General features: G+C 44.1%; 1 long non-coding RNA gene across 1 annotated transcript; it reads right to left on the bottom strand.

Annotated features, from left to right (window-relative positions):
- Nucleotides 1-14,541: 14,541 nt before the first annotated feature.
- LOC136012809 (uncharacterized) lies at nucleotides 14,542-18,223 on the bottom strand. Its single transcript, XR_010611973.1, has 3 exons — nucleotides 18,073-18,223; nucleotides 17,188-17,280; nucleotides 14,542-15,623 (listed from the first exon to the last, which is right to left on the bottom strand). It is a non-coding gene; the product is annotated as an uncharacterized LOC136012809 (long non-coding RNA).
- Between the last annotated feature and the right edge of the window lie 1,794 nt (nucleotides 18,224-20,017).

The following is a 20,017-nucleotide window of genomic DNA, read 5'->3' as shown; positions in this document are numbered from 1 at the left end:
GCGGGCATCAATTAGCAGCCAGCCCCGGCCCCGCTGATTTATAACTTCTCCACCCCTCACCGCGCACCCTTCCGCCCCCCCGGCCCACATCCTCCGCCTGGAGCACGCCCTCCCCGGACGCGTCCCCCGCCCGCCTGCGGGCATGGAGTTGCTCTCCCGCGGGTCTCCCGGCCCCGCCGCCCCCGGCTGTTCCCTCCCCAACCGCCGGAGCCAGGCGCTGGGGGGTTTCCAGTCACCGGGGACGCGGCGCTGCTGGGTCGGGGAGCGGGACTCGCCGGCTGCCCGTCTCCGGGCACCTCCGGGTAAGGAGCGCACAGGGCTCGCTGTTCCCGGACCGAAGGCTGGGCACCGGGGGTCCTAGTCCCGCAGAGCCTCTCTCCTGCGCCGCAAGAAGACCCCGGCAGCGCCGAGCCCCGTCGTCGACTCCTAGGCCGGGGCCCAGGTCAGGCCGGTGTCCCGCAGCCTTCTCGCCGTTGCCAGGCGAGATGCTCGGAGCGACCCAAAGGGCTGCCCGTGCCCCAGGGACTGAGGCTCATCTTCCCGATTTCACGGGGGAGGGGGAGCCTGCCCTGTGCACGGCCTGACCCGGAGCAGCTCTTGTCCCCTGCCAGCAGCATGGGGTGCTCAGAGCAGGGAAGCCAGAAAGGGCTAGCATGGAAAGATGCTCCAGGACTCTGCCCTGACAGTGCTTCTGCTGGGCTTCAATGACCTTGTGACATCCAGGGCTATACTAGAAATATACTTCTTCTCCCTATGCACTTACCTCATGTTTTCCATATATATTTTAGTTTGTGAAAGACCAGAAGAGAGCCCATGACAGCAAAATTCAAGCTCCGTGTTTCCATTTCTCTCCTGTGTAGCCAGAGAAGGGCTATTGGATGAATCAGATCTTTGGCTTGACCCAGTATGGCCCTTCCTATATCTTTACACTATGACATAAATTGAAAATGTGTCTGCATGATGCAGGTAAATGTTATCACCCCCACCTTACAGAGAAGGAAATGGAGGCACATAGAAAGGTTAGGCAGCTAGTCCAAGGTCATAGGAAGCTGGTGACAAGAGCCAGAAATAGAACTCAGATCTCCTGTGTCCCACCAGACCATCCTGTGCAAGAAAAAAAAAAAAAAGAGAAGTTTGTGTTGTTTTTAACTTCAGAAGTGTTTAACTTTCAAGTTTAAAGTCTGTGAGAATGTTTCCTGCATGCTTCTGTCTGACTCTTGTTCACAAGTGACACCCTAAGCTAAGAATTTAAGCCTGCATTTTCCTGCCCCCAGCTGAGACCTTGAAAATAAAACAGTTACGGATACCTTCCCCCTCATCTGCTCACACCATGGGGGGAACAACCCAGAGGTTTCTTTCCAGAAGAGGGTGACTCATAAGAAATCACCTCCTCCAGTGGAGAGGACAGCAGCTGGGAAAACAGTCGGCCAGTGAGGACAGACCAACCAGAACTGGGACCCTGGGCATCCTGACAGCTCAGACCCTCTAGGAGCAAGGGCTCGCTGTGGAAGGAGCTAAGGGAACTGTATGTCCCTGTCTTTGACCTACGCAGAGTTGAGTACGTGCTGAGTGTGAGATGATGCAGGCACCATCACAAACTCAGCAGCCATGCCACACCAGTTCCTCCCCATCCTCTTCACACCTCCTGCATTGCAGCTGCATTCAGTCATGGTCATTTAAAGACCACAGCACTTTGGCAAGACATACCTTCTTCCTTCTCCAACAGATGTCTTCCTTCTCAACAGATGTCATCGGCTCCAAGGATGTTGGAGCTGAAGACCAGGGAGGGCAAACCTGAAGATCTGAAGAAACACCTCATTGCTTTTCGTATGCTAGTGCCAGGGAGAGAAGAATTGTGGGAGCCTGCATGAAGACTGAGAAGATCCCAGCAGTGTGATACAGGGAAGGAGGCAGTGGATGCTCCCATAAAGCAGAATGAAGTTATGGTGAGAAGCCTGTGAAGGTAGTGCCTGGAACTGGATTAGAAGGTATCTCTAAACACATAGGCTGAAGCATCTGGACAGATAGAACGTTGCGTGAAGGGGAGGTCTACTTGGATCTTAACTTCTGTGTACTACCATGTAACTGGCACCACCTAGCAGGGTATGAACTTATTTTCAAGAGTGGTTTACATACTATGGCCAAACGCTAAGGAGCTGATCACAGACCTGTCCTGGGCAAATGTCCATCCTGCAGGCAATATGGTCTCTTCATACCAAAATCTTTGGCCTTTTTCCAGCACTAAGTTGTGGATGACATATGTGCGGACAATTTTTGTTCTTGGAGTAAAGGAAATGTAACTGTTGTTACATTCGCTTCAGCTCTGAAATATGGGAAATACCCTTTTTCTAGCATTTGTTAAAAAGATTATTGCTAAATACTAGAAAGGAAATCAGCTAAATTTAGCAGCTGAGAATAAGCCCTCTTTGAAACGTATCAGGCAAACATCCTTGCTGCAGAGCTGATGATCTGCTCAATCTCCAGCACTACAGAAGCTGCAAAAGAGAGAGGAGAATTGCCCTTCACAGTAGACAACATCTTATCTACAAAGTATTCACTTTGCAGCCCAGCAGTACTTTGTACTGTTGAATTTTACCGTGCTCTGGGGGAAGATGGCTTCTGCCAAGGCTTGTGCTTGACCAACCCATACATCTCACTCTAAGATCATCAAGCTGTAGGCAGCAAAAGCACCAACTTTCCAATAAGCATCCCTTACACCTCCCTGGCCAACACGACTCATTGGAACAACACAGAAAATGAGCAATAGGACATTTGATTGAAGAGATGAGTAATCAGGGCATTCAGCTCCTGGGTCCACCTTAAGTAGCGGATTACCATGCTGCAAAGAAACACAAACACTGCCTGAGCACATAGGATCTTTCATAGCTGAATACTTAAACAGGCATTGCCTCTTGTCTCCTGTCTGTCAGTCTTCATGACTCTTGTATGTCTGGCTTGAAGAGTTAGGTGGGGTGGAAACTCCTCTCAACCCGGATATGACTTAGTCAAGTTGCTGGGACACATCCTGAGGTTGTGGATTCTACTCCCCATTGGAATTAGGACACTTGGAACATCCTGTCTCATGGGAGGAATTGCTTGGACAGTTCCCGTGGACCTGGCAAAAATAAAGAGCCTGGAAAATCCCACTCACACCAGCAGCTGATACCTTCCCAACCTGACCTGACTCTTTCCAGTCATGGAAGTGATTTTTTAGTTGCACTGATGCTCAAAATAGCTCCCTGTGGCACTGGTTCCAATGTTCAGAACATCACACGAATGGCTACTATCAGCACCTGCACAGCGGGTGCCTGCCCATAGAAGACTGCATGGGCCAGAGTTACAGCTGAGGGACCTTATGATATCTATTGATCGCTATACTCACAGCAGAGGTAGACATCTCATAGGAGCAGACTAGACTGCCTCTGAGATTGTCTCAAGCTTCCACTGTTGGGAGAGATGGCAAAGCACAGCAGATTGGATCTCCCTCTACAGGTCTTCTGCGGAATCTGCATCTGCCTTCTGACTTCTTTTAAGAGGGCTGGGTGCTCCCTGGACTGAAAATGTAGGCAAAAAAGTGAAAATGTGGCAATTTTTGTAAAACCAGTGGGAAAAGGTCCCCTGCTCCCTATCCATCAGTGGGAGCCTTCTCCATCGCCACAGTCCCCTGTCAGTTGCAGTGTCATAACCATTTCTGGGGCTCATGACTGTTTCTGGGGCTCAGCATTAAACAGTTTGGTGAAATAATCCGGGACACATCTTGCCTGCTTTGTATGGAGGGCCACTTGTAACCTGGGTTTTGTCACTGATACAGCTTGCAGCACATCCACATAATGGGATACATAGTGATCTGTGACAACCAAAAGAGTACTGGAGCTTTTTATACTGATCTAGCTATTGAGGAGACTGTAACCTGGAGCAAGACCCTGGGTGAGATAGACTGGGTTTTCTCTACTCAAGGCCTTCCTCTAACTCTATTTTCCTCTCTCTTTTCAATAAAGTGTTTTCAATCCCCATTATTTTGACATTCTCTGGTTCTATCTCCCTATGTCACTGACAGAGGTTAAGAAGCACACTGTCAAGTAAATCCCATTTACCATCATCATTGTAATTTTAACTGCTGCTGTTATTTGGACTTCCCCACTACAGCTAAAGCTGCATGTAACATGAAGTAAAGTTCCTTACTTTTCTCAAGGATTGTAAGAAGAAAAAGCTGAAAGCTCTTCTTCGCACTACAGTGTCTACTGGGACAGCTACTTATACCTGCCCACCAGGCACATGCATTAGTGAGTGTATACAGAGACATAAGCTCTAGCTGTGGTTGTTCTTACCCTGAGCAATGCAGAGTTTTAACTTATGTTATATAGACTCTTGGCTGTGTACCTGGTCAGTGTGTGGCAGACAAAAGCTGCAGCAAAGAATTAGTCCCTGCAGGATAACTTCACAGCACTGCTGTCCATCTTCACTGAAGGGTACGACAGCTCAAAGCAGTGATTGTGTCATCCCTCCATCCTACTTTCTCACCTTCATCAAAGCTAGGTCCACCTTTGAGGGCAGGCAAAGGAGGCAGCTGTCCAACCAAAGAAAGAAAGTAGGGGCAATGGGAGTATGCAATTTGCCCCTGTTCATTTCTTATTATAGTTAGTCAACCAGCATGAACAATTAACCAAAATAGCTAGTATTTTACTGGGAGGCTAAGAAGCTAGTGAGTTAGAGCTCCTGCAGTACTCAGGCCCAGAGAATACCCACCTTCCAGGTGTTTTAGTGGCTAAATTGAGGAGCTTAGCTGCTGGAGTACAGGCTCAGTGCTTTTGCTGGTGACAGCTGCTGTGGATAAAGCTAGAGGTGAGTGTCTGCCCCTCCTGTCCCTTGGGAGTTGCTTTTAAAATTAGGCCATACCACTGGTCCCTGCTTGTGCTATACCATGGTTCCCAGCAGTTAAATGCATGCCTTGTCTTGTACCACTACTGTGGCCTTGTTGGGTGATCATAGGCAGTGTCTGACCCTGTTCACTGCCCTGGGACCTGATCCTGACCTGGACTTGCCATTTAATCTTGTGGCTTCTTCCTGGTGTGGCAACTGCTCCCACCCGCCTTTTTACTGCACTGTCTTACTTGGGAATGAACCATCCCCCACTGGTCGCTGGCACATCCACATGATTTTGGCTCTGTTCACCTCCTCTCCCTGTTAGGACCATGCAGCAGAACACTAGTGATTTCACCCCCCCTACTAAAAGCAAGCTCTCTTACAATACACACTTTCTTTCAAAATACTACACAACTGATTTTACATGTGCATTCGGCAATATTTGACTGAACAGGAAAAAAAAAGAGTGAAACAAGAATTTTTTTGTCCCTTAAAAACCAGTACAATAAAAGAATGCTAGTAAGCATTTCTACTGTATGCTGGGTCCCGCATGCATGCACACCTGCGTCAGGATGGGAATGACCTACTTTCAGTGTAGCTGGGTTGATGTGGTGGTGACATAGCACTCTCAGCTTCATCTCCCAGGCATCTAAAATCCAGTCCCCAGCCATCGCTTCTTCCTTTTATCCTGGAGGGCCTTTCCTGGAGCCACCAGTACATGAATGTACCAGGATAAGTGTTTAGAAAGAGGCAAGACCACATGAAAGGATGGATTGCATCTCCTCCTTGTGGAATCTGGCCAAGGTCACCACATTTCAGTGGGAAAGGCAACCAGAAGGTCAGCAAAAGAACCACAAAACCAAACCAAAACATGTCAAAAAGGGAAAACTACCCAAGAAAATATATTGGGCCATGAAAAGAAAACCAGCCTTACAATGAAGAGCTCTTTTCCTCTTACCACCCCAAACACTAACCCCAAAAGACTTAGCGTTTCCTCACCATAATACAAACCAGGCCTCCACGCCAGGAGCCCACCAGCTGCTGCTCACAGAGAAGCTGGTGACTCAGGGATGTGCACAAATGCCAATGTCCTGATTATTTTGGAACAAATCATATGCAAAATGTGAACAGAAGCAAACAGCCATCTGACCACAGAAATGATGTTCACAGGAGTATCTTGGGAGCTGTACTGGGAAATGTGGGATACGCACAGCACTGTCAAGGTTCTGCATCACCACAATAATGCTTATGGCTACACCAGATGTGCCCCAAATAGTCGGGTTGGTGTACTCCCTGCCCCACGTGCTGGTTCACTTACACGACTGCAAGCAGAGCAGTTTCAGGAGAGAGGATTCAAAGTGCAAGTTTAGAGCTCTGTGCCCAGGGAGGTGCAATTGGACTAAATCAGTGGTAATGCAGGACTACCAGCCAGGTGGAAAAAAAGAAAGCTCACTGTAATGGATGCCCAGAACTTCATCTGAGCTATCTCCAGCTCCATCTGCAAGTAGTAAGGATAAAGTTTTACAGAGGAAGACTAAGGAGAGCTGTACCAGTCCAAGGGGAGTAAAAAAGCTTCCCCTGAAATGCACTAGAATCATCTTTTCTTTCATTCTCTACCCACAATTGAGATTTTTGAGACAATAGTTTTAAGATAGCTCTTTTCCACAATACATTTCCTTGAAAATAAGTAAAAAAATAAAGCTTAAAAAGTGTCAACGCCCCCCCCCCCCCCATGCACACACACACCCCACCCCAAACAGTAAAAGATGAAACTGGCTGACAGAAGTAGTTAAAAGATTGTTTCACTTCCAGTTCCACAAGACACTCGTGGTGCTGTGGGTAATTATTACCTTAGTGATGCATCTCTGTCATTTCCAAGCTATGAAATGAGTATCTTTGCTTCCTTCGGTGCAGAAAAAAATGAAACTGGCAGATCAGCTCAACATAGGGGCAGAAAAAGCATTGCCTGCTGACTTGGCAAGCCTCAGAGCTGCCCATGTGGTACTTTGAAACCCTGTCTGGGAATGCTCTCTTGTCACCAGGCCCAGCAGACAGGATCCAGCACAGGTCCAAGAGAGAGAATGATCTATGAGTAAACTAATCTCACAGGTACCAGGAGCTGCTGATACAGTTCATGTGTTTCCTTACCCAGCAAAGCTATCAACTCATCTCCTGAAGCTGAGGTTTAGGTTGTGTTGGCAAAAGGGAAAGGCAAAAATAGCAGACCAAAAGATTTTGGTGGCTTGTCTTGAGATCCACAGAGTTTGCACTGACTTCTCCTCAGTCCCAGCAATGGGTGGATAGAGGGAGGATGGAGAAGCCAGGACTGGGCTGCAGTCACTGAATCTAAACCCCATTTGCCTGAGCACCACCAGGAAATGAAGAGCACAAAATGATTTGAAGAATGACTGTGGAATGTGTATCCTACTTTATACACACACAGTCTTTCTGAGGTCAAACTTGCCCCAAAGGTCTATGTCTACACACAGAATTGTTAGGGTTTGAAAGGACCTCTGGACATCATCCGGTCCAACCCCTTCTAATGCAAGCATTGAGCAGGGCTAATATCGTTAGAAGAAATTGGTTGAAAGTTATTTCATGTAGCTGGGCTTCACAGGTAGCACAGAGCTGCCAAAGCACAGGGCTCTCCGTTTGTTGGCTGTTTTTTAACTCTCCCAGCTAGAAACAGACCCTTTTTGACGTTTATTTTCCCAAAGATCCCGGAGACGCTGTTGCCGCTGCTGCCGCCGGTGCCGCCGTCACTCCAAGGCAGACGGAGGGAGAGCGGGGCCAGCCCACGGCAGGCAGAGCAGGAGCCGCGAAGCCACCCTCCTGAGCCCCCGGGGGCACCGGCAGGGATGGGCAGCACACGGGGGGCACCGGGGCGGCGCGGGGAGCCCCCCCGGCCGCCTCTCCCCGCGTCGGCCAGAACGGATCGGGCCGCGGTCCTTGCGCGGCGGCGATCCTGCCCGCGGGCAGCGGAGGCGCGCTCGGGTCTTCCCCTGCCCCGCGGAGGATGCGGAGAGGAGGCTGCTGCCGCTTCCCTTCCCGAGAACCGCCGAGCCGAATTTCCCGGGGTGTGTACGGTCAGCAATAAAAAGAGAAACGCACGATCCAAGTTAATTTTCCACCCCCGAAAGGAAATGCTGCTTCCTGTATTATGCAAGGCTGGTGCCAACAGCACTGACACAGGAGTCTATTGTCCTTTACACAAAGCCGTGGTGGGGAAGGACGCCTGAGAAAATAGTCCTTTTGCAAAACCAAGGAGCTTTTGATCTTGGGGGTGGGGGGAAAAGAAGCGGGTGTGCGCTGGGGGTGGGAGGGATGCACCGGGAGGGGCAGGGGAGCGGCCGGCCCCAGCCGGTACAGGGGTGCCCCTCACCGTCCCTTCAGCCCAGCTCAGGAGTCCAGGATGCGCCCAAGTGCCTGCAAATGTCTTTCCTCTTCCATAAAAAGCGATCACACAGCTTCAGCCCCGCTTCCGATGTGTGCAAGGCGGAACAAAGACACCAGGGATTAAGAGCCTCTTCCTGCCCCCTCACCCCCGGTTTGATGCAGATGACTTAGAAAGGCTCGGTCACCGGGAGCTAATACGTCCCCCGTCGGCGCTGAGGCTGCCCCGGCTCCCCGCCGCCGGCCCCGACCCCAGCCCCTGGGAGACGGCTGCACGGCGGTACCAGTGCTCCCTGATGGGAAGCGGCCCAGAGCACAGGGTGCTAGGGCGAGCTGCACGTCCCAGCAGTTTCTTAGCAGGAAAAGATAAGTAACATCTGAAGAAGAGGAGCGGTGTTTCCAAAAGCAGTTTGGGAGACATGCTTTCCTGTCTGGAGTTTTAAAAATATAATGGCTTTCTTTCCCTGAAATCAGTAATAAAGTCTGAAAACACTTTATTCCTACTCTAGACGGATGTCAGTCCAAAAGAGGGTGTTTGGATCCTTGAACATAGGTTCATTCAATATTGCTGATGCTATCCTTTGTTAAATAGTTCTTAAAGATTTAATCTCTCCTCAAAAAGAGGTTTTAAAAGAACAATTCTTATTCTCAAAATAGTTCTTATAAACTTTCTTATTAGGTCATATTAAAGGCGAGTTCCTGCCTTTCTTAGTGGGATACAAACCCCATTTTCAAGGGAAGTCTCTGTCCAACAGGAGCTGCAAGGGTCAGGCTCTTGCTTTGACTGTTTTTTCTGGCAGCTGTCTTGGCTGCAGGTTGGAATCACTTTGGCCGACTAATGACTGAAAGTGGCTCATTATGAGAAAATGCAAACCATTTTCTTTCAATGTGCCTACTTGCCATCAAAAAGGCAACCTAATATTCCTCTTCAGATGTGTAGATAGGCTGATTTAAAGGCATTTTAAGGAAAGAGGATATGGGGAACCTTCAAGAATGTTTATGAATCTTTTCCATATAAAACAGGGCAGGATTTTCCATGTTCAAGAGCAGGATTCTTTTTAAAAGTCCTAAATCTTGCCCAATTTTTGTGTCTTCTTTTCTGTCTGTGAAAACAAAAGGGAACCCCCAAAGTAAACCAGGTCACCCGGGCTTCCAGTAGCTTGCAAGGTGCTCCCTCCTGACTACAGCTGGTTGTGAACGATGGTGAGTTTCACTGGTGGCCTTCCAATCCTACAGCTCTGCCCCCGCATCCTTGCTTCCTTCCACAGAGGTACAGGTTTGGGTCTGCAGTTTTTAACACCGTGCCCAACTCTGGTCCATGGTCCTCAGCTCCCATCTAACCTCAGATACAGTCGCTTGGAACGCTGTCAGCATGCCAGTTTTTTAGGCTCTTTACAGGCTTTCTATGGAGGCCAGGCATACTGCAGGCAGGAAAAGCTGCACTCTTTCTCCCTGTGGTACTGCCTGCCCTTCCCCCAGCCCTTAGATGCGGACAATTCAAGTTTATCTCCCAGAGACTCTGCCACAGACTCCTGTTATCTGGAATAAGCCCCAGAGGCACAAATCCTTAAAGGCATTGAAGTGCCTAACTCCCATCAGAATGAGGGATGTAGTTGTCTAAATACCGCTGATAATCTACAAAGTTGCTCACGATTTGTATAACAGAGATCACGTAAGTACCTGCCTACAGTCTAACACAGGCAAAGTGCTAAGTAGTTTCCTTTATTATTACTACTGCCGTTGTTACTGCTGTTATTCAACATCCCTGCCAGGGTGTACTCACAAGTCCAGGTTGGGAGTTAGTAGTCCACTGGGAGAGGACCACAAAGAGAAAAGGTTCTGCTTATGAGACATCACAGCTATAGAGTACACTGAGAAACAGCAAGTATGTCTGAAACAAGGTGGTAACAGAGGCAAGGCTGTCACAAGCTGTCCAAGCACAAGAGTGCACTCAACACACCAGCCACCTTTCAAAGAGTTTTCAGGCTTGACACCATAAGTCAATTTGTAAGGTTACAAGTATGTTTCTCCTGGCTTTCTGATGACAGCTGGTCACTGGGTATCAGACAATGCTTACTGAGACATTTGTCACCAAGCCATGGAAAAACAAGTTAGCCAAGCTTCTTGGACCTCTGTTGGGAATGGGTTGGAAATACGACGGATCCCTTCCTTGCCACCTATGTCTGTATGTGCCCAGCATCCTCGTGGCAAAATACAAATCACACTTGTAAATTTAGGCTTTGCACTGGATTCAGCCAGCAACAAAGTTAAGATGTCCATCATTTTGGTGAGATGGATGAGGCTTATTAAGAGAGGAAATAGGCACAGCCCTAAGGGATAGGATATACCAAATGAGTGCCTAAAAATAAACTCTTTGTTTTTCCTGTTCCATGAAAACTATTGTTGAGGTTGTTACAGAAATATTTCATAATTGTGAAACAGAAAAACACCCAAGAGGTAATCTCTCCTGTACCTGTAATTTCTTAGAACAGTTCAAACTTTGAAAAAATGTCAGTGTGTTTGAAATAATCCATCCAGATGGGGGCAAATTCATAACTGTTCATCATTAATATGACTTAAAAAATCCCAAACACTGTTAGTAACAGATCTAATTCAAACACTTCAAAATATGATCCACCTGAAGGTGTCAGTCTATAAGCTTTATGAGGGGTAAATATGCACAAATGTTGCAATCTTAGGTCGTGCAAGGATGAAATGATGTGCCCAACTTCACACAGCACAAGTGGTAGGGTCAGAAAATACATTCTCTCAGTCAAGTCATCAAAACCAGTCCTGCAGGCAGACACCTTGTTCAATACCTTTCACTAGGTATCAAGCTCCAGTGCTAGAAATGTAGTGCTGTGACCCCAGGAGCTATGGAAACCTGTTTTCTTACATAGTGTCAGGTTTTTGTGTTTGAGAAAGTGTGAGTTCTGCTTGATGCCTTTCCCATAAGTGAGCATCCATAAGACATTTAAATGTCTTAATGAGCCCAGCGACATGCTAGTGACTAATAAGGTAAGAGTTCACACTAAAGCCTTCCCCTCAATTGGTTCGCCTACAGATTCTCTCTACCCTACCTAGCCCCATGAAAACTGTAAGAATATAATTTCCTTTAAAAGCTATTATTTTCTATCAACTTTAATTAAAACTGGCCAACAGATTCCAAACAGAGGAGGAATCTTTTTGGTGAGCTAGGAAACACGTAGGTACATGCAGCTTGGTCTTAAAACTGTAACTTCATCAGAAAACAATTCTATTTGCTTAGATTTTTTGCTGTCCCAGTTCTTTGTAAAGAAAAGCTGCAGCAGAACCTATTCCTGACTTTAGAGAATCTCTTCGAATTTCCAGACTGACTCTACATTTTCCCCGTGACTTTGCTTTTCTAGCTTAAGTAATCTCTATTTACATGTATTTATTGCTTGATAAATACTTACGTCAGACACAGAATCAAATTAATGTTTACTATAATTGCCCCCTCTCGTAGGACTCGAATGCTCTAGTAGATATTCCCTACACCTATTCCAGTTTTAGCTCATTTTTCTTGAACATATTTTCAAGGAATTTACTCAGAACAGAGCTCACTGAACCATTTTCCTTCCTAGTTTCATGAAGCTGTGAGCACAGCTTGACTCACAGATTTTGGCAAGTTGTTTTAAACATCATGTAAGAAAATTCCGATCTGAAATAGGGATTTTATGCTCTCTCATAGGTACGTACACCGAAACTTGTAGTGTGAGACTTGCAACTATAAGGAGTGAGAGCTAGTTTCCCTTGACAAGAGATGAATGCTGTCTGCAGAAAAGAACAGGATACTGCAAGATCAACCAAATGAAAACACACTTCTATCCTAGGAGATAAGCCTCTAAAAATGTAGCTGAAAGAGTTTTCAACCACCAAAACTGCATACCTTTTCTGAAGACAGCTGCACAATTGAAACAAAAAGAAAGGTGCTTGCAAAAATCCAGTCTATTGAAAAACAAATGCATGAATCTGCAAAGTGAATGCTTAGCTGCTGTTCTTCACAGGAAATGTACCTGTTTGCATTTCTGCCTCTCCTTCAGGTAAGAATCCTGAAGCTCTTTCAAAAAATCAGCAGATGAAGAGATGAACATTTTGGAAATAAGAAACATTTTCCTTTCTGAACCAGTCTACTCCTCAGTGACCACATGCCACTGAGGGCATGGAAGGGCTTCACCAGCCCTGCCTGTCCAGGACGGAGTGCTCTTTGAAGACCTATGATATGAGAGCAGTCCTGTGGAGAAGGACTTGGGGGTGTTGGTCAAAGAGAAACTGAACATGAGGCAGCTTCAGTGTGCACCTGCAGCCCAGAAAGCCAACCATATCCTGGGCTGCATCAAAAGGAGCATGACCAGCAGGTCGAAAGAGGTGATCCTGCCCCTCTACTCTGCTCTCGTGAGACCTCACTTGGAGTATTGTGTGCAGTTCTGGTGTCCTCAACATAGATAGGACACGGAACTGTATGACATCCTGTAGGACATGGGCCTATAAGGATGTCAGAGAGTGACTCTTCCTCAGGGACTGTAGCAATAGGAAGAGGGGTAATGAGTTTGAAATTTAACAGAGGAGATTTAGGTTAGACATAAGGAAGAAGTTCTTTACTGTGAGAGTAGTGAGGCACAGGAACAGGTTGCCCAAGGAAGTTGTGGATGCTACATCCTTTGCAGTGTTCAAGGCCAGGTTGGATAGGGCCTTAAGAAACCTGGTCTAGTGGAAGATGTTCCTGCCTGTGGCAGTGGGTTGGAACTTAAGGTCCTTTCCAACTCAAATCATTCTGTGATTCTATGATTTCTCCCTCGATCCCTGCTGAAGAGAGGAATCATTTAGTCAGATACTTCTTCATGTTCCTTTAGCAGCCCCTCATTTTGGCCCACACACAGGACTCAATTTGGTTGCCAAACACAGGTGTCTAATGTCACCTCCAGTAATCTGGGGCACCTAAGTCATCCACCGAGGGATGGCATAGGTCCAACATGCCCAGGCCTCTCAGGAGCAATGGCCATTCTCCAGGAGGGATTCCACCTGGCCTGTATGATGAGTGGGTGCCAATGTCTGGACAACTGAATTGTCCCTCAGGCTTCCTTCTTAACATGTCTCAGAAATTTCCAGTTTCTCTTGTAGCTAAGACACTGCTGAATTTTTTTGAAATGTGTTGTAATTTAATACCTGGTATTTTCTAAGGAATTTACTTTCAAAGGCATTTAGTCCTCTAGATTTAGACTAAGACCTTGTAATTGATGTTTTCTACTGTCAGCACACCTTTGAAGGCCTAGAGCAAGCCAATAGGAAACGGAAGCCACAGGGACCAAAGTGGGTACACAACCACAACCACACAAGTGGATGCAGACAGACCTCAACTCATACTGGCAGTATCATTAACCTTTGAACTGGAAATACTGAGGAGTTGAATGAGTTGACTAAGTAGAGCCAGTCTGGAAACAGTAGCGTCATGTTTGGTTGAAGCTATTTCTGAGCTAAGACACCCTACTGCAAACCATTCCACAGACTTTGCCTGGTGTCCACAAGACAAACTTCCAGGCTTTTTTATATCTCTTTTGAGATACAACTTTTTTTTCCCCCTTGTATTTTCTCCTAAGCAAAGGTGGAATCAGTTACAGTGGAAGGCCTTTGGGTTGCCTGTTTCAGCAACCAAGCCTTGTTGGTGGATGCAGTTGCTTCATTTTCAACTAGGAACGTACCACCTGGAAGGCATGAAAACCAAAATTCTTCCTGATCCTTTTTCCTTTCTGAGAAAATGAGTTTAATTGTTATGGTACTGGTTCTCCTATCTTTTTTTCAGAGCTGAAAACCTTCTTGTGTCAATTTATTATGCTGTGTTGCCAGCACAATCAAGATTTTATAGCAACGTCTGGTCTGTACTCAACTATGCTTTTTGTCTCAGTGAAGTCAGCAACAATTCAAACCAGAACTGGTAAGTAACTGATATTGATTTCTACTCTTGCTGAAATCTAAATTGGACATGACTTCTATTTCTTTACATAAAATCTTATATAAACTCTTAATGAGGTACCTTGTTACAATGGCATACCATAACACCTAAGATATTCCCAAATGTATTGGGATGGTGGTTGCCTAAATGCTGTCTTTACACCTATAAGCTGAATGAGGTACAGCTTCTGATTTTTTTTTCCCATTTAACACTCTGTTCCAGGGTTTGTCAATCTTTTGTTAATGCAATGAATACTCAGCCTTTTAGGAGAAAAGAAAATCTAAAGACAGTCACTAGTAAGGTTGTTACAGAGCTTTTTATTAAATTCAGTGGAAAGTTGGCTAAACTGGTTTTATATTTATTTCCCCCTGATTCATTTGGCTTGCCTGCTTGAGTGAAGAATGTGTGTGTGTGTGTTCTTCTGGCTGAGATACAGAAATTAAAATTATTCTGTGGTTTACTGTTTCCAGAATGAGAATTAACCCACAGGCAGTAGCTTGAGGAACTGTGGTTGAAGTACCGATCTTCCTTTTTGAAATAGAGTCTGTGCTTCCCTTATTTGTCAGCAGTTGTTTCCTTTATTCTGCTTTGGATAATATTGCAGAAGGCTTGTCCACCTCTGAACAGAGTATAGCACACACTCAGATGCCACAGTCACTTTGGTCACCTTCTTTGTCATTGTGTTTACAACTTCCTTTTATTTCAGAGAACAGAGGCTTAATGATATTTCCTCATCACAACCATCAGGACCTTTAAGTGTTCCCCCATAAGTTAATCCTCACCTGCACCTTTCTTGTTTGCAGTTTGCTTTGGGCTTTTTTTTTTTTTGGTGTCTTTCACTCCTATTGTGCTGTGAAATGTGACAGGGTCTAGTACAGTGTTTCATTTTCAGCTGGCACTCTTACAGTGTGTTTTACCTATAGTATCTCTGTGGTTGTTTTTTTGTGAGGTTTTGTTTGTTTGTTTGTGGGTATTTGTTTGGTTTTGCTTTGTTAGGGTTTTTTTATTTGGTTGTTTGTTGGGTTGTGGTTTTTTTTCACTATTTCCAAGGACTCATCTTGTTTGGTCTGAATTTGTAATTCAGAGGGCTGCTGATCTGAAAGACCAAAGACCATTTCACTTTTCTGTCCTTTACAATTGACCACAACATCTTTGGTGACATTTTCCATATATTTATTCTTCTCTCTTCTTGTTAGTGCTTTGTTTTTCATTTAATGTAGACTTTCAACTCTTTCTTTATCTAGAAGGGGCATTGCTTCCTTTCATCTGTTCTCCTTTTGTACTGTTCTGATTTATCTAGACTGAAGTTATACTTGCTGGGAAATCAAGAATTGTTATTGAAGGTTCAAAGCTATGAGTGTCAGCTGAAAGGGATCTGTCATCTTGCCATCTTTTTCTGAAAGAAGTAGCAGAATAAGAAAATTTAATTATTTGTCCATACAATTAAAAAAACCGTCTGTCATAGAACAGAAAGTAGCGCCCATACCATCTGGCTAAAGTATCATAACAACACATTTATCTTTTCTTCAATCTCTCTTTTTAGTTGCTGCAATTACAGAAGAAAAATGTCCAAGTCATAAATCATTTCACTCTTTTAAATGGTAATGTTTAAAATATTTAAGCCTTTTAAAATGTTTTTAATAGCTTTATAGTGTAGTTCCTCAAAGCTGTGCCACAGTCACTGCTCCAAAATTCAGCAATACACCATTTTATGCTTTTCTACTAGGTGTTTCCAGCTACTAATTAAAAAAGAAAACATGAAGTATGTTGACAGACAGCAGTGGCCCTGGGCTCAAAGACATAAAAACAATAGTAACATGGTTGCTATAGAAGTGGAAGTAGTCATTAACTAGTCATAGGGAAAGACAGATAAGACCAGCACTAGAATCAAAGAACACAAGAGAAACTAATGCTGTAGAAACAGGAGAGATTTGAAAAATAGTCACACAAAAAATCAACTGTTTGGTGATTTGATGGTTAATAGCAGGCAGACGAAACAACTATTTGTCAGTTTATTTTTTTTTAAGAAGAAATCTGGAACATATACATTCAAATCACTCTTCTGCTCAGACAACGAGAAGTTGCTAAAGACAACTAAGCAAGAAGTCATATTTTCCTACTCCAAAACACAGAATTTCATTTAGCCCACAGCAGTCAATAATGCACCCCTGAACACTGTGAGCACACCTTGCAGCACATGTATTGCCAGCAAAGGACAAGAGAAAATTTAAAAATATTACCAAAATGTATACAAACATGGTTTATTTAAATATCTGCTTACCTGCAATAATTTATCTTTAATATATATATATTAAGAAAAAGGTCAAGAACAAAAGCTATTTACCCCTTTCCAATAAAAAAGACCGGAGACACCCAAAGACTCATGTTGCTGTTGAATCATCTTTCCTAACCTAACCTGGCCTTCTTATTCAACATGGTTTTATTCAACTGGCCAGAACTACAGCCTTTCTTGAAAGACAAAACACAACTCCTGTGCTTTGTAACTAAAACAAGTTATGTCAAATCCAGATTTCAGTAAATACAGAAACTCATAACAAACAAGTATGAACTCACTCACCCCTCCTGCTCTGCTACCAGCATATCTCAACTGAAAGGCACATATAGGATCTTATTACCTGTCTGACTGATGTTTGTATTAGCTTCTTGGATTTTTTTCTTGATTCAAGTTATCTCCCACTATTGTAATAAATCAAAAGTTTGTTTAAGTAGTGGATCACCAGTGGATTTTCCTCTGGGTTCACAGACTTCAGTGGAAGAGCTGGGAGAATCTCCACAGAGCACAAAAAGTGGCTATATAGAGAAGAAATCAGTCGTTATCCTTGCAGGATCTTGGCAATGGCCAAGCTGCTCTATGTCAAATGCTTATTCAGGAAAGAAACAAGTACAGTAAAACTTGCTGTCAATTATAAGTAATGTTAGAGCAATGGATCCAAACCCACCTTCTCGGGGAGATCAATGCTATTATTAGGCTTCATATGCTTCAAACATCAAGAAGACAGGAAGCAGGCGGGATTCAAATTATCATGGGGTGCCTGTGCACAAGAGAGAAAACGTCACTAATGCAGTGATAACGGTCAGTATCATAATCATACTTGGACCATGAGAAAGGTGAGATCCCAAATCCAAACCTCAGTCAGAACACTGTGAGGATGCAGAGAAAAGTGTCATTTTGCTGCACAGCATCAATGTGGGAAGGAAATGGATATGTGCACTGCAGCCAGAATTTCCACCAGTGAAGAAGTGGTGTTGGACACTCCTAATTGGAAGTGCCCAACTAGAATTATATTAGGTGGATCTGATTTTCAGAACGCGACAGGGTCTGAAATCCAAGATTTATGGATCATGCAAGCTGCCCACAAAATTAGGCAACAAAAAAATCTCTCACAATCAGTAAATGGAGTAGTTACTTCGTCACTCCTTCAGGAGCAGTGTCAGGAAGCCAGAGATGACCGTAATGTCAGGACATAAGACTGCAATAGTGGGAAAGACTGTAATAGTGGGAAAGACTGTAAACCAGAGAGGCACTGGTGACAGCAGGGAAACCGTTAAGCTAATGAGGAAGAAACTTGAGAAGAAGTGTAAAAACTGCTCTATCCCAGCCCATGCAGTAACTGCAGAATTGCTCTTCCCATTCGTGATACTAAAAGCAGTACATTCTTGATCTTTGACTTTCAGACCATTAAGAGAATAAATCAAAACAAAATAATATAAGAATTAAGAATGAAAATGGAGTGCACACTTTATCAAGGGATCTTAGAGGGTTTTGTTTTCCTAACTAACTGTTTGGTACATTGTATGTTGCCTCACCACACTCAGCCACTGACCCCACATTTGTCAGCCTTGTCTGGTGTCAGTGTGAGATACGCTCCAGGCCACTGAGTGCAGAAGCTCCTTGCACCAAGCTCCATCTGCAGTTATCCTTCAGGACAGGCAAGATGTGGTCTTCTTTCCTGTAATATGGCTGCAAAAGCACAACACTATTATAACCCTCCTGAAACCTTTATTCATTTTGATATTTTCTTCTTCTCTACTGATGATCTAAAAGGAGAGCAGAAACATTTCCATTACATGCAAAAGCACGCTTGTGAAACGAAATTGGGGAAATATTTTTGAAGAGTTGCAGTATCTCCTGACCATTTTTGCTGTCAGATTTACTGTATTATTTACTGTACTGTATGACTTCACTCCGTAGTCCCCTTTGCTCTAGGTAACGTAACTTACTGTTCAAAGTCTATCTGCCTATGACGATTCTGACTTTCTGTCTGCTTTGCAATATATATAAAATTGTGTGGCACCTCTGTGAACAATTTGGGAACCTTTTAGCAAATCTCTCTTTGCATTCATTTTTCAATTGAAATCCATCCATCAAAAGCCTTCCAGAGCAGCAGTGCGATAGGTAGGTATCAGTATACTGTTATTTGGAACACAAGTTTACCGTTGAAATGTTTTGTTGGGTTATGTTGTTTGTTTGTTTGTTTCTTTTTAATTCTGAATAAAAAGTAAAGCACAATCTACTTTGTAGTCTGATTGAGAGATTAATATAGAGGGTTTTTTTTCTGCCTGCGCACTCTGTAGATCTTGTGACAAAGTGTTATAAGAGTGACACAGGTTAAAAAGTTGATACTGAGATTCTTGTCTTAGCATGCAAACACATTTCCTTAACTCTAAATGTGCTAAGAATTGACATAGTTAAATGAAGTTAATGGAAGGTACAAATGTTCTAGCCTCCTTTGGAATAACAGGACACAGTTACCCACTTGGTGGTCTGGTTTTAGATATCTACGGTTGAAGCAATTTTAAACAGTGTATCTTGCAGGGTCAGAATGTAAAAAAGGTAAGCCAAAAGGAAGTGGCGGCTGAAGTAAGAGGTAGGATATAACCTCAGAATAAAAAGCATCAGCACAGCATATTTTTAGATGCTTGGGAATGGGGCCCAAAAAGAATAAAACCATGCAATCAAGGACACTGCTTCCCCTTCCAATCACACACACACTCTCTATATTGTATCTAATCACTCACAGTTATGGAGTCATTTCCTTAGGAGTTCTAAGGGAATCACGTTTGGATTCCAAAATGTGTAAGCAATGCATAAATTTGATACTATAGAAACCTGCATCGGAAGTCCTTGACCAAAACATTCAGCACTACAAGTACAGTATCGTTCTTCCAGTCCCTTCACAGTTCTCCACCTCGTACATTTTTCAAGGATGCCTACTAGCTCAGAAAATAAAGGGAATAGATATTATATTGACCCTAAAGTGATAATGAATCCTTGCATGACTTCATTGTCACATTAAGGCATATATTTCAAAACAAATAAAAGGAATCTTGACTAATTTTATTGTTTCTGAGAAAAGGCCTGTAGAAGGAAGAGTGGGTGGCTGAATAAGATCCTGAAAAACATTCAGCATTTATGACATAAAGGCAAATGCATTGACATGCGAAAGGAAAACTCAGTGTGTTATCACTGAGTCACGCACTGAGAAGCACATCTGTTGACACAGAATGCATAAAATATCAAAATAACATAGTACAATGCCAAGCAAGCCCTTACGGAAGCAGCAGAATGTAAAAGGCTTTAAAATCTTTATATGTAAAGAGTAAAAAAGGTAACATCCAACCAATCTGACACTCATGCTGTCATCAGGACTGACAGAAAAACCCCCCCAGTAAAACCATTTAAAAGCAATCACTTGTGGACTGAAGCATAATAACCAGATAGGTTTGTATTTTATATTAGTATAAATACATGAAACTCCACCTTGCTTG

Source organism: Lathamus discolor, chromosome 4 (genome assembly GCF_037157495.1).
Source record: "Lathamus discolor isolate bLatDis1 chromosome 4, bLatDis1.hap1, whole genome shotgun sequence".
In the NCBI taxonomy this organism is placed as follows: Eukaryota; Metazoa; Chordata; class Aves; order Psittaciformes; family Psittacidae; genus Lathamus; species Lathamus discolor.
The sequence above is the reverse complement of the archived record's forward strand: the minus strand, read 5'-3'. Positions and strand labels throughout refer to the sequence as shown.